Genomic DNA, 14,422 nt, shown 5'->3' on the forward strand with positions numbered 1-14,422 from the left:
ATTCATCGACAATCATTGTTCTAGCGTTCCTTTCGTGTATGGTGCAGGGAAGAGGGGAAAGTATAGCGGCAGCAGACGTGACACCGCTACGCACTGTGAAGTACTTCCTGAGTGGCAGTTGCAGATGAAATCTGAGATTGTCAAGTTGGAGCACGCGATCTATTTTGAAAAATACATACATTGACGGTTTACCTGTTTCGGCTGCGATGAGTCATCATCAGGACCAGGATCCCGTCACGAAAGTAATAAATAGGGTACGTAGTCACGTAGCACCCATCATGGTTGTTTAAAATAAGCCTTTGAGTGACCACGTTGGGCGATACGTGACTACGTGAAGTGTAACTTTTGTAACGAGATCCTGGTTCTGATGATGAGTCATAATGGACGAAACCAGAAGACGTTCACAAGGCCACTAAATGTGACAAAGATATTTGTGAATGAAAAAAAAGGTAAATGTAGTAGAGTGCCGTGGTTGGAGCTGCACGTGATTACAGTGGGGGTGTTGCTGTTGTTGTTGCAGCGGGTGGCCGGGCGGCGCGACGTGCGCCGTGGTGGGCGGCGTGGGCGTGCCGGAGGCGCCGCAGCTGCCGTCGCCGGCGTCGCAGAGCGCCGTGCTCGTCAGCGCGGAGAGCCTGTCCCAGTCGCAGTCGTCGCCGTCTCGTCAGCTGACGGCGCTCAACCGCAGCCTCTCCTCGGGCGCGGCCTCCCCCACCCACCAGGCGCCCGCCATCCCCGTCAAGAACTCGTCGCCCTCCGGGTGGGTACCTCGGTAGTGCGGACCATTTACCGTCACTGCACGGACAACACCGTAGAGACAGACAGCATTAGTAGTGGTAGCATGTCAGGCAACAGCGCCACGGGCGAACGCGTGCTGGCGTAGAATAAGGAGTAAATATAAAGTACTGAACTGATCTAATGATTTTCTTGCAAGATGCTCCTCCTCAGCACGTATAATTTGTCTCTTTGTTAGATATGCTTATACAGGGCGTTCCATCGATCCTGACCAGCCGAAAGATCTTTAGGTTCAGAATCAAAATAAAAAGAACTTGACAGTCTCTTCGGGTTTGCTGCCGGATCCTAAAATCAACTTGACTCGATATTTCGGCGATCCAACTGGTCGCCACCTTCAGGAAAATATTGAGTCAAGTTGATTTTAGGATCTGGCAGCAAACCCGAAGAGCCTTTCAAGACTTATTACGCCGGGAAAGCCTACGTAATCAAAATAAAAAGGAGTCTGCATAAAGCAAATGTCGTTCAGCCACCATCGAGACAATGACCAGCTTGATTGCTTTTCTTGCAACTTCGTCCACTAGCAAGATATGAACAACAGTAATCTACTTCCTCTCCACTGGTGTTAGAAAATCTTCCTCAACATAACACTAAAAATTTAGAAAACATCGCTAATGTTAAAACCAGCTTGTTAGTTCTCACAGGATATACTGCAGACCATGGTGAAGGGCGAGAAGCTGATACCATATTCCTAGATTTCTGAAAAGCGTTTGACACAATGCCCCCCAGACCCCCCACCACTCCCGGCGACTGTTAGTGGATGTTCGTTTTTATCCCGCCTGGATACGCAGCGCGTGGGTCTGTTCCTGTTTTTTTCCCCTTTATTGTGATTTCATTCCCTTGCCCCAAATGGGCAGGGGAGGGCTGTCAGCGGCACAATCCGCCGCTCTTCAGCCAAGTGACGTGACAACTAAGACAAGAATAAAATGTTACATATAAGGCAATAAAAAAGGGGAACATAAATAGAGTAAGGGGAGATAATGGAGGTAAAAATACACTGACATGGAGACGTTCATGGGGGGACAAATAAAAAAAACTCATCATAAAGTTAAAGAAACACAGTTGGCGATTCTTAAAACAGAAAGAAGACACTGAATGCACATGCACATGCAGAGGTTAAAAGTTGGCCACAGTATTAAAAACACTCCGGAACAACACACTTAAAACCCACTTGGAGCACACATGGGGAAGTATAAAATTGCCAGGTGGGACCTGCCAAGGGAGAGGCCAGAGAGGATAGAAAAGGAGGGGAGAGCAAGGGGCAGCAGGGGAGGTGGCGGGATGAAGAGAGTAGGGGCGTCAGTGGGAGAGGCAGTAGACTGGTGGGGCAGGAGATGAAGAGGGAAGACAAGGCAGGAGGGAGTGCAGAGACACTGAAGGGGAGCACAAGAGGGAGGGGCGGAGTAGGAGGGGGAAGCCGATCAGGAGAAGGGAGGGGGAGGAGAGGGAGCCATGAGGAGGAGGAGGCAGGAAGATGGGGTTAGAGGTGGTAGGAAGGGCAGATGTCAGGACGAAGCTTATCATCCAGGAGGGGTAGACAGTGGAAGTTGTGTTGGGAAAGGAGGTGGTGGGTGTGGAGATGGAGAGAGGGTCTAACATTCTGTGTGGTTTCTGCGACTGTTCTAAGTCGTGTCTCCCTACCACTTTCATGCAACGACCCTCTGAGGGTGTTTTTTAGGGAATTGACTGGTTTGAACCTGGGACCTGTTGCTGGTAAGGAGATGCCAGACCACCCATGACATGCAGAGTTCAGAAGAGTTCAGTGAGACTAGCGATAATCAAATACTTAATGATTTCAGCGTCAGCTCCACTGCACTCCCTGTAAAAGAATCTTAATACTAACTAAATTTAGTGGAAGGGGTTCAAGGCTTTCCTATTTTTGGTTTAGTTCCTATTTTTAGTTATTTTTAGTTTAGTAGTCGAAAAAGCAGTTAAGTTTACCATTGGAATTTTTATTCTACTCACAAAACATTGTTTATAAATTGTACTATTCATAAAAAGGGAATGTTTTAATACAGGATGATAAAAACTGCGTTCAACAAAAATGTGAACGAATATTCCCTGAATGGGTTTCCAAGTTCCACAATGGGTCGAAGGATGACCTATGCCGTATCACATCTATAATCTAGGTTTAAATTAAGTTTCACAAAAGAGAAAACTATCAAAATGGTCTACAGTGACCCTCAATTATCTTTAATTACTTATTTAACTTGTCGTAAATTACAGTGGCTGATGTGGCTTCTGAGTAACTATACAGGGTGATTCAAAAAGAATACCACAACTTTAAAAATGTGTATTTAATGAAAGAAACATAATATAACCTTCTGTTATACATCATTACAAAGAGTATTTAAAAAGGTTTTTTTTCACTCAAAAACAATTTCAGAGATGTTCAATATGGCCCCCTCCAGACACTCGAGCAATATCAACCCGATACTCCAACTCGTTCCACACTCTCTGTAGCATATCAGGCGTAACAGTTTGGATAGCTGCTGTTATTTCTCGTTTCAAATCATCAATGGTGGCTGGGAGAGGTGGCCGAAACACCATATCCTTAACATACCCCCATAAGAAAAAATCGCAGGGGGTAAGATCAGGGCTTCTTGGAGGCCAGTGATGAAGTGCTCTGTCACGGGCTGCCTGGCGGCCGATCCATCGCCTTGGGTAGTTGACGTTCAGGTTTCATAACTAACCTTTTTCGTAGGACTCTCCATACAGTTGATTGTGGAATTTGCAGCTCTCTGCTAGCTCTGCGAGTCAATTTTCCTGGGCTGCGAACAAATGCTTGCTGGATGCGTGCTACATTTTCATCACTCGTTCTCTGCCGTCCAGAACTTTTCCCTTTGCACAAACACCCATTCTCTATAAACTGTTTATACCAACGTTTAATACACCACCTATCAGGAGGTTTAACACCATACTTCGTTCGAAATGCACGCTGAACAACTGTCGTCGATTCACTTCTGCCGTACTCAATAACACAAAAAGCTTTCTGTTGAGCGGTCGCCATCTTAGCATCAACTGACGCTGACGCTGATGCTTAGTCAACAGCGTCTCAAGCGAACAAATGTACAACTAAATGAAACTTTATAGCTCCCTTAATTCGCCGACAGATAGTGCTTAGCTCTGCCTTTTGTCGTTGCAGAGTTTTAAATTCCTAAAGTTGTGGTATTCTTTTTGAATCACCCTGTATAACAGAAAAATCATCACATTTCAAATTTTAACTTACGTAGCAAATGTGAATACCATGAGCTTTAATTGACGATCGATACTAGTATTCCGTAAAAAGGGGATGTAACAGATGAGACTTCTGCAGTTCTCAGTGAAGCCTTATGGCGGCACTGCGTGCGTTCATTACCATGTCGGTGTTTAGGCAGCGTCAGGGGGCGGCGGGCGAAGCAGCTCCACACACCTCGCCGTCTCGGAAGCAACTCTCTCCTAACTTCTCCTTACTGCAATTTACCGAAGTTGGTTTTAAAAAAGCTATCTGGCTGTGTTTTCAACTGACCAGTCAGGGTCTCAATGTTAACCTTAAGCTCCGCCTACAAAAATTCTGTATATCCAATGAGAAACGTTATACTTTTCGTCGTGGCGCAATGTTTTTAACGTTTGCAACGTAACAGAGACGCGAAGAAATCTCACGCTAAAACTTGCAGCTGGTGTGGCCCTTTTAGTGTTATCGTAAGATCTATACTGTTCTTCTGGAGGGCTCTAGCTTTTAACATGGGCTGGGGGGTGGTTTCGGCGGTCAGCTGGCGACGTGGGTGTCCGTCCCTTATCGTAGGGCCTCCTAGCCTACACGATTCTGCTCTCAGCTCTGTTCTTGTTTCTCCCCTCGGAACTGCGTCTGTTTCATGGTGGGGAGGTATGACATGCATTTAGGCGTTCTTGTGATAGTCTGTGGTATTCCATTTGCTCACTCGTTGATCGTATTACTTTGGATAATTTAATGTCAGGAGTTATTCGGAACTATGTGACATACTGTCGGATTTGCTATCATGTCACGGTTTTCATGGAAGGTGTTGGATTTGCCTGACACCTTACAAGGGTGGGACACAGCGGCAAAGGCGCAGCAACGGGTTGGGGGTGGAGAGGAAGAGAGACACCAGGGGGTGAGGGGATCAAGGCGGCGGACAATATATAGTGTGCGGATGTGTTCAAGGAAAAGGAGAAGGTGGGGGAAGGGGATGAGGTCGTAGAGGATGCGCGTGGGGGATGGAAGGCGGACGCGGAAGGCGAGGCAGAGCGCGTGGCGTTCGAGGATTTGGAGGGCTTTATAGAACCGGGGAGGGGCGGAAACCCAAGCTTTTTTTTTTGTCATCGGTCTACTGACTGGTTTGATGGGGCCCGCCACGAATTCCTTTCCTGTGCTAACCTCTTCATCTCACAGTAGCACATGCAACCTACGTCCTCAATTATTTGTTTGACGTATTCCAATCTCTGTCTTCCTCTACAGTTTTTGCCCTCTATAGCTCCCTCTAGTACCACGGAAGTCATTCCCTCATGTCTTAGCAGATGTCCTATCATCCTGTCCCTTCTCCTTATCAGTGTTTTCCACATATTCCTTTCCTCTCCGATTCTGCGTAGAACCTCCTCATTCCTTACCTTATCAGTCCACCTAATTTTCAACATTCGTCTATAGCACCACATCTCAAATGCTTCGATTCTCTTCTGTTCCGGTTTTCCCACAGTCCATGTTTCACTACCATACAATGCTGTACTCCAGACGTACATCCTCAGAAATTTCTTCCTCAAATTAAGGCCGGTATTTGATATTAGTAGACTTCTCTTGGCCAGAAATCCCTTTCTTGCCATAGCGAGTCTGCTTTTGATGTCTTCCTTGCTCCGTCCGTCATTGGCTATTTTACTCCCTAGGTAGCAGAATTCCTTAACTTCATTGACTTCGTGACCATCAATCCTGATGTTAAGTTTCGCGCTGTTCTCATTTCTACTACTTCTCATTACCTTCGTCTTTCTCCGATTTACTCTCAAACCACACTGTGTACTCATTACACTGTTCATTCCGTTCAGCGTATCATTTAATTCTTCTTCACTTTCACTCAGCATAGCAATGTCATCAGCGAATCGTATCATTGATATCCTTTCACCTTGTATTTTAATTCCACTCCTGAACCTTTCTTTTATTTCCATCATTGCTTCCTCGATGTACAGATTGAAGAGTAGGGGCGAAAGGCTACAGCCTTGTCTTACACCCTTCTTAATACGAGCACTTCGTTCTTGATCGTCCACTCTTATTATTCTCTCCTGGTTGTTGCACATATTGTATATGACCCGTCTCTCCCTATAACTTACCCCTACTTTTTTCAGAATCTCGAACAGCTTGCACCATTTTATATTGTCGAACGCTTTTTCCAGGTCGACAAATCCTATGAAAGTCTTGATTTTTCTTTAGCCTTGCTTCCATTATTAGCCGTAACGTCAGAATTGCCTCTCTCGTCCCTTTACTTTTCCTAAAACCAAACTGATCGTCACCTAGCGCATTCTCAATTTTCTTTTCCATTCTTCTGTATATTATTCTTGTAAGCAGCTTCGATGCATGAGCTGTTAAGGTGATTGTGCGATAATTCTCGCACTTGCCAGCTCTTGCCGTCTTCGGAATTTTCCGAAAGTCAGATGGTATGTCGCCAGACTCATATATTCTACACACCAACGTGAATAGTCGTTTTGTTGCCACTTCCCCCAGCTACGCTGGTATAACAGAGTATGGGGCGGATCAAGGATTTGTAGGTGTGAAGGATGGTAGAAGGATGCAGACCCCACGTCCGGCCGGACAGGAGTTTCAGGAGGCGGAGGCGGTTGTGAGCTTTGTGTTGGATGGTAAGGAGATGGGGAGTCCAGGTGAGGTGGCGGTCGAGGGTGATGTGCTCCTGTGAACTGCTTCTGTAATATAGCTTGAGAGTGAAGGAAGCGAGTAGGAGCAGGAGAAGTGAAGCACTTCGGTACTGCATTTAACTTTATCCATTTTACTAAAGTTAAAAACACAAGTAAATAAATGCATACATAACTTTGGCTAGGACGAGTGCATAGGTGTGAGGCCGTAGTCCATGTCGGATCAAAGTCTCAATAGCAAGCTGGCGCAGTCGGTAGTAGGAGCGATGTTTGCGGGCCGACTGCTCTTGATGAAATGGGCGGAAATCAAGACGGCACTCGCTGAGCTCCACAGCGTCGGCCAGAGGGCTCTGTGGTCGGCGTAGTCAGTCTTCTCTCGTAGTGCCAACTTACGAGAGCGTGCACCTACGTTGTGGATCGTTAACCATCGACGCCACAGTTCGAGCATTCGGAATAGGTTCGGAGGTACGGTAGTCGCTCAAAGATTTATTAAGTAACAGAAACCACAGAAAGCTTTTTACAATGTTGACTGGAATACTCTCTTTCAAATTATGAAGGTGGCAGGGGTAAAATACAGGGAGCGAAAGGCTATTTACAATTTGTACAGAAACCAGATGGCATTTATAAGAGTCGAGGGGCATGAAAGGGAAGCAGCGGCTGGGAAGGGAGTGAGAAAGGGTTGTAGCCTATCCCCGATGTTATTCAATCTGTATATTCAGCAAGCAGTAAAGGGAACAAAAGAAAAATTCGGATTAGGTATTAAAATCCGTGGAGAAGAAATAAAAACTTTGAGGTTCGCCGATGACATTGTAATTCTGTCAGAGGCAGCAAAGGACTTCGAAGAGCAGTTGAACGGAGTGGACAGTGTCTTGAAAGGAGGATATAAGATGAACACCAACAAAAGCAAAACGAGGATAATGGAATGTAGTCGAATTAAATCGGGTGATGCTGAGGGAATTAGATTATGGAATGAGACACTTAAAGCAGTAAAGGAGTTTTGCTATTTAGGGAGCAAATTAACTGATGATGGTCGAAGTAGAGAGGATATAAAATGTAGACTGGCAATGGCAAGGAAATCGTTTCTGAAGAAGAGAAATTTGTTAACATCGAGTATAGATTTAAGTGTCAGGAAGTCGTTTCTGAAAGTATTTGTATGGTGTGTAGCCATGTATGGATGTGAAACATGGACGATAAATAGTTTGGAGAAGAAGAGAATAGAAGGTTTCGAAATATGGTGCTACAGAAGAATGCTGAAGATTAGATGGGTAGATCACATAACTAATGAGGAGGTATTGAATAGGATTGGGGAGAAGAGAAATTTGTGACACAACTTGACTGGAAGAAGGGATCGCTTGGTAGGGAATATTCTGAGGCATCAAGGGATCACCAATGTAGTATTGGAGGGCGCCGTGGAGGGTAAAAATTGTAGAGGGAGACCAAGAGATGAATACACTAAACAGATTCAGAAGGACGTAGGTTGCAGTAAGTACTGGGAAATGAAGCTTGCACAGGACAGAGTAGCATGGAGAGCTGCATCAAACCAGTCTCAGGACTGAAGACCACAACAACAGAAACCACTACGTAGTCCTGGATGGCGAGTGCTCGTCAGAGACACCGGTAAGTGTCGTCATTGTGTGACTGTAGGAACACACAAGATCTTTTAGAATTTCTGTTTGGTGTGTTCAAAGGCAGCTTGCACTAATGTAGAAAAATGTAAGTTAATGTAGATTACATCAGTAGGAAAAACAATCAATAATCTTAGAAAACAGTATTAATGTTATGTTCCTTGACACAGTAACTACGGTTAGATAAGTGGCGTACCGGTACAAAACGATATGAAATGGAACGTCCAAGTAAGGTCAGTAGCAGGGAAGACTTATACCAAATGCCGAGATGGTTCCTTCCCCATCCTCCCTCAGTCTGATCTTTTGCTCCGTGTCTGATGACCTCGTTATCGACGGAGCGTCAGACTCTCATCTTCCTTCCTTGAGTGACTGTCCACTCCGGCAAGAGGATCATTCACACTACCCTGAGTTCCTTCACTCTGCACTGGTACACAGTCAACTCAGTCATTTGTGTTACGATCTTAATAGCGTCATATTTACTTCTACGGTACCCTGTGATACGCTTCGGAACAGGTTTTAACTTGAAGAAGTTGTTTAGGGAACAAAAACTGTAGAATGCTATTTGAAAACGACGTATTGCTGTTCATATCTTCGTAACGACCAAACATACATCAAAGACAACAATGCTGGTAAAAGTCCTCCTGGTAGCTGAACAACATTTCATTGACTTTTTTTTATTTTTATAAGGACAATATGAATTGTATGAATATCAAGAGCTCAGATAGCAACCCTGTTCTAAGCAAAGAAGGGAAGGCAGAAAGGTGGAAGGAGTATATAGAGGGTTTATACAAGGGCGATGTACTTGAGGACAATACTATGGAAATGGAAGAGGATGTAGATGAAGATGAAATGGCAGATATGATACTGCGTGAAGAGTTTGACAGAGCACTGAAAGACCTGAGTCGAAACAAGGCCCCAGGAGTAGACAACATTCCATTAGAACTACTGACGGCCTTGGGAGAGCCAGTCCTGACAAAACTCTACCATCTGGTGAGCAAGATGTATGAGACAGGCGAGATGCCCTCAGACTTCAAGAAGAATATAATAATTCCAATCCCAAAGAAAGCAGGTGTTGACAGATTTGAAAATTATCGAACTATCAGTTTAATAAGTCAAAGCTGCAAACTACTAACGCCAATTCTTTACTACGAATGGAAAAACTGGTAGAAGCGGACCTCGGGGAAGATCAGTTTGGATTCCGCAGAAATGTTGGAACACGTGAGGCAATACTAACCTTACGACTTATCTTAGAAGAAAGGTTAAGGAAAGGCAAAACTACGTTTCTAGCATTTGCAGACTTACAGAAAGCTTTTGACAATGTTGACTGGAATACTCTCTTTCACATTATGAAGGTGGCAGGGGTAAAATACAGGGAGCGAAAGGCTATTTACAATTTGTACAGAAACCAGATGGCAGTTATAAGAGTCGAGGGGCATGAAAGGGAAGCAGTGGTTGGGAAGGGAGTGAGACAGGGTTGTAGCCTCTCCCCGATGTTATTCAATCTGTATATTGAGCAAGCAGTAAAGGAAACAAAAGAAAAATTCGGAGTAGGTATTAAAATTCATGGAGAAGAAATACAAATACTGAGGTTTGTCAATGACATTGTAATTGTGTCAGAGACATCAAAGTACTTGGAAGAGCAGTTGAATGGAATGGACAGTGTCTTGAAAGGAGGATATAAGATGAACATCAACAAAAGCAAAACGAGGATAATGGAATGTAGTCAAATTAAATCGGGTGATGCTGAGGGGATTAGATTAGTAAATGAGACACTTAAAGCAGTAAAGGAGTTTTGCTATTTAGGGAGCAAAATAACTGATGATGGTCGAAGTAGAGAGGATATAAAATGTAGATTGGCAATGGCAAGGAAATCGTTTCTGAAGAAGAGAAATTTGTTAACATCGCGTATAGATTTAAGTGTCAGGAAGTCGTTTCTGAAAGTATTTGTATGGAGTGTAGCCATGTATGGAAGTGAAACATGGACGATAACTAGTATGGACAAGAAGAGAATAGAAGCTTTCGAAATGTGGTGCTACAGAAGAATGCTGAAGATAAGGTGGGTAGATCACGTAACTAATGAGGAGGTATTGAATAAAATTGGGGAGAAGAGAAATTTGTGGAGTAACTTGACTAGAAGAAGGGATCGGTTGGTAGAACATGTTCTAAGGCATCGAGGGATCACCAATTTAGTATTGGAGGGCAGCGTGAAGGGTAAAAATCGTAGAGGAAGACCAAGAGATGAATACACTAAGCAGATTCAGAAGGATGTAGGTTGCAGTAGGTACTGGGAGATGAAGACGCTTGCACAGGATAGAGTAGCATGGAGAGCTGCATCAAACCAGTCTCAGGACTGAAGACCACAACAACAACAACAACAACAACAATGTCGTTAGGAGCGGTCAAGATAAATAAGACATCGTATGTACAACTTTGTTGAAACGTGATACCAGATTCTGTGGACCATCTTCTGGCACTGGGGAAAAGGTCGTTTTAGCATCTAGTTCTCTGCTGTATTAGTAGTAGTTGCCTTAATATTAAGTAGGCTAACACCAGTGTTTGTTACATGGCAAAAAGTATGATTCAAATGCCTCTCAGCCCCATGGGACTTAACATCTGAGGTCATCAGTCCCCCAGAACTTAGAACTACTTAAACCTAACTAACCTAAAAACATCACACACATCCTTGCCCAAGGCAGGATTCGAACCTGCGACCGTAGCGGTCGCGCGGTTCCACACTGAAGCGCCTAGAACCGCTCGGCCAAACCGGCCGGCGCAAAAGGTATGTTCGGCTACTTAAGTTAATATCAGACTACTATGTTTAATACAGTAGAAAGCAAGATGTTAAAACAGCAATCTTTGTAGTGCCAGAATCTGGCTCACATATACGGAAACTAGTATGATATTACAATAAAGTTTTACAGCAGCTGATGAAATATATTAAGATTTTTTTTTTTTTTTTAATTCTGTATTAATGTACAAATGGAAGTGAGCGTTGTGGGACGGGAGTCCCCCATTCGGGGAAGTTCGGCCGCCGAGGCAAAGTATTTATTGCATTCGACGCCACATTGGGCGACTTGCGCTTCGGAGATGGGGATGAAATGATGATAACACAACACCCAGTCCCTGAGCGGAGGAAATATTGTGCCCCAACCAGGAATCGAACCCGGGTCCCTTGGCGATTAATGTACAGATAAATCGCCACAGGTCATGTATTATGTGACTTACAAATAGTTTCGTCCCACTCACCGCCGGCCGTTGTGGCCGAGCGGTTCTAGGCGCTTCAGTCTGGAACCGCGCGACCGCTACGTTCGCAGGTCAGAATTCTGCCGCGGGCATGGATGTGTGTGATGTCCTTAGGTTAGTTAGGTTTAAGTAGTTCTAAGTTTTAGGGGACTGATGATCTCAGAAGTTAAGTCCCATAGTACTCAGAGCCATTTGAACCATTTTCCCACTCAACACAAATGCCAACCAAAATTAATGTGAGCTGTTCTGGCAGATGCTCTACATTTCTGTCGTGATGTCACATTATTGTAGTAAAACTAAAAAATAAATCCTGTGACACAAGACCATAACTACAATGATCGTTGCATTTTAGATACACAGGGTGGTCCATTGATCGTGACCGGGCCAAATATCTCACGAAATAAGCGTCAAACGAAAAAACTAAAAGAACGAAACTTGTCTAGCTTGAAGGGGGAAACCAGATGGCGCTATGGTTGTCCCGCTAGATGGAGCTGCCATAGATCAAACGGATATCAACTGCGTTTTTTTTTTAAATAGGAACTCCTATTTTTATTACATATTCGTGTACTACGTAAAGAAATATGAATGTTTTAGTTGGCCCACTTTTTTCGCTTTGTGATACATGGCGCTGTAGTAGTAACAAACATATGGCTCACAATTTTAGACTAACAGTTGGTAACAGGTAGGTTATTTAAATTAAAATACAGAACGTATGTACCTTTGAACATTTTATTTCTGTTGTTCCAATGTGATACATGTACCTTTGTGAACTTAGCATTTCTGAGAACGCATGCTGTTACAGCGTGATTACCTGTAAATACCACATTAATGCAATAAATGCTCAAAACGATGTCCGTCAACCTCAATGCATTTGGCAATACGTGTAACGACATTGCTCTCAGCAGCGAGTACTTCGCCTTCCGTAATGTTTGCACATGCACTGACAATGCGCTGACGCATGTTATCGGTGGATCACGATAGCAAATATCCTTCAACTTTCCCTACAGAAAGAAATCCGGGGACGTAATATCCGGTGAACGTGCGGGCCATAGTATGGTGCTTCGACGACCAATCCACCTGTAATGAAAAATGCTATTCAATACCGCTTCAACCGCACGCGAGCTATGTGCCGGACATCCATCATGTTGTAAGTACATCGCCATTCTGTTATGCAGTGTACATCCTGTAGTAACATCGGTAGAACATTACGTAGGAAATCAGCATACATAGCACCATTTAGATTGCCATCGATAGAATGGGGGCCAATTATCCTTCCTCCCATAATGCCACACCGTACATTAACCCTCCAAGGTGGCTGATGTTGCACTTTCCGCAGCCATCGCGGATTCTCTGTTGCCCAGTAGTGCATATTATGCCGGTTTACGTTACCGCTGTTGGTGAATGACGCTTCGTCGCTAAATAGAACGCGTGCAAAAGATCTGTCATCGTCCCGTAATTTCTCTTGTGCCCAGTGGCAGAACTGTACACGACGCTCAAAGTCGTCGCAATGCAATTCCTGGTGATTAGAAATATGGTACGGGTGCAGTCGATGTTGATGTAGGATTCTCAACACCGACGTTTTTGAGATTCCCGATTCTTGCGCAATTTGTCTGCTACTGATGTGCGGATTAGCCGCGACAGCAGTTAAAACACCTACTTGGGCATCATCATTTGTTGCAGGTCGTAGTTGACGTTTCACATGTGGCTGAACACTTCCTGTTTCCTTAAATAACATAAGTATCCGGCTAACGGTCCGGACACTTGGATGATGTCGTCCAGGATACCGAGCAGCATACATAGCACACGCCCGTTGGGCAGTTTGATCAATAACAGCCATACATCAACACGATATCGACCTTTTCCACTATTGGTAAACGGTCCATTTTAACACGGGTAATGTATCACGAAGCAAATACCGTTCGCACTGGCGGAATGTTACGTGATACCACGTACTTATACGTTTGTGACTATTACAGCGCCATCTATCACAAAGCAAAAAAAGTGGTCCAACTAAAACCTTCATATTTCTTTAAGTACTACACGAATATGTAATAAAAAGTGGGGGTTCCTATTTAAAAAAAACGAGGTTGATATCTGTTCGACCTATGGCAGCCCACGCGGCTGCTACGGTCGCAGGTTTGAATCCTGCCTCGGACATGGATGTGTGTGGTGTTCTTAGGTTAGATAGGTTCCAGTAATTCTGAAGACCTCAGATGTTAAGTCCCATAGTGCTCAGAGCCATTTGAACCTATGGCAGCGCCATCTAGCGGGCCAACCATAGCGCCATCTGGTTTCCCCCTTCAAATTAGACGAGTTCCGTTCTTCGTAGTTTTTTTTGTTTGATGCTTATTTCGTGAGATATTCGACCCGGTCACTATCAAGGGACCACCCTATATATATATATATATATATATATATATATATATATATATATATATATATATATATATATATACACGATTCAGTTTCAAACAATTAAATTATAGCTAGGGATATGACACGTGAATGGTCATTGTCACGAGAGTAACGAAAAGGTATAAATTACTTAGTAAGATTCTACTGTAACAGAAATGTAGAAATAGAGGACAGCACAAAATTTTCTGTACATCTGATGGAAAAATTCACTGGTGGCGATTAAAATCGCAAAATCAGGAAGGATAGAAAATAACGAAATTTTACTTACTGCAGCTATGCAGTATACTACGATGACGTACGATTAGTTCTTTATGTCGTTTGCGAGTGTAAGGAGTGGGAAATTCAGTACACAGAGCTGCCACGTCTGTCACCAACATTGGGTCTTACGCATCTGGGCATCGCGTAGAATTTAGTTCTGCTAACAAATACGAAATTCTTTCCCTTTCCAACTCTGTGTCAGAGTTCATCAATCATAGTAGCTGCCTTTTGGTGGTATGCAA

At 43.9% G+C, this 14,422-nt stretch overlaps 1 protein-coding gene across 1 annotated transcript in view; it reads left to right on the forward strand.

Annotated features, from left to right (window-relative positions):
- The first annotated feature begins 630 nt into the window (after positions 1-630).
- The window catches only part of LOC126473840 (proton channel OtopLc-like), a 255,005-nt gene continuing 241,213 nt past the window's right edge, over positions 631-14,422 (forward strand). Inside the window, exon 1 of the mRNA XM_050101167.1 lies at positions 631-757. The gene's annotated coding sequence lies outside the window, so the exon portion shown is untranslated. The remainder of the gene's footprint in view (positions 758-14,422) is intronic.

This window comes from Schistocerca serialis, chromosome 4, assembly GCF_023864345.2.
Source record: "Schistocerca serialis cubense isolate TAMUIC-IGC-003099 chromosome 4, iqSchSeri2.2, whole genome shotgun sequence".
Classification (NCBI taxonomy): domain Eukaryota; kingdom Metazoa; phylum Arthropoda; class Insecta; order Orthoptera; family Acrididae; genus Schistocerca; species Schistocerca serialis.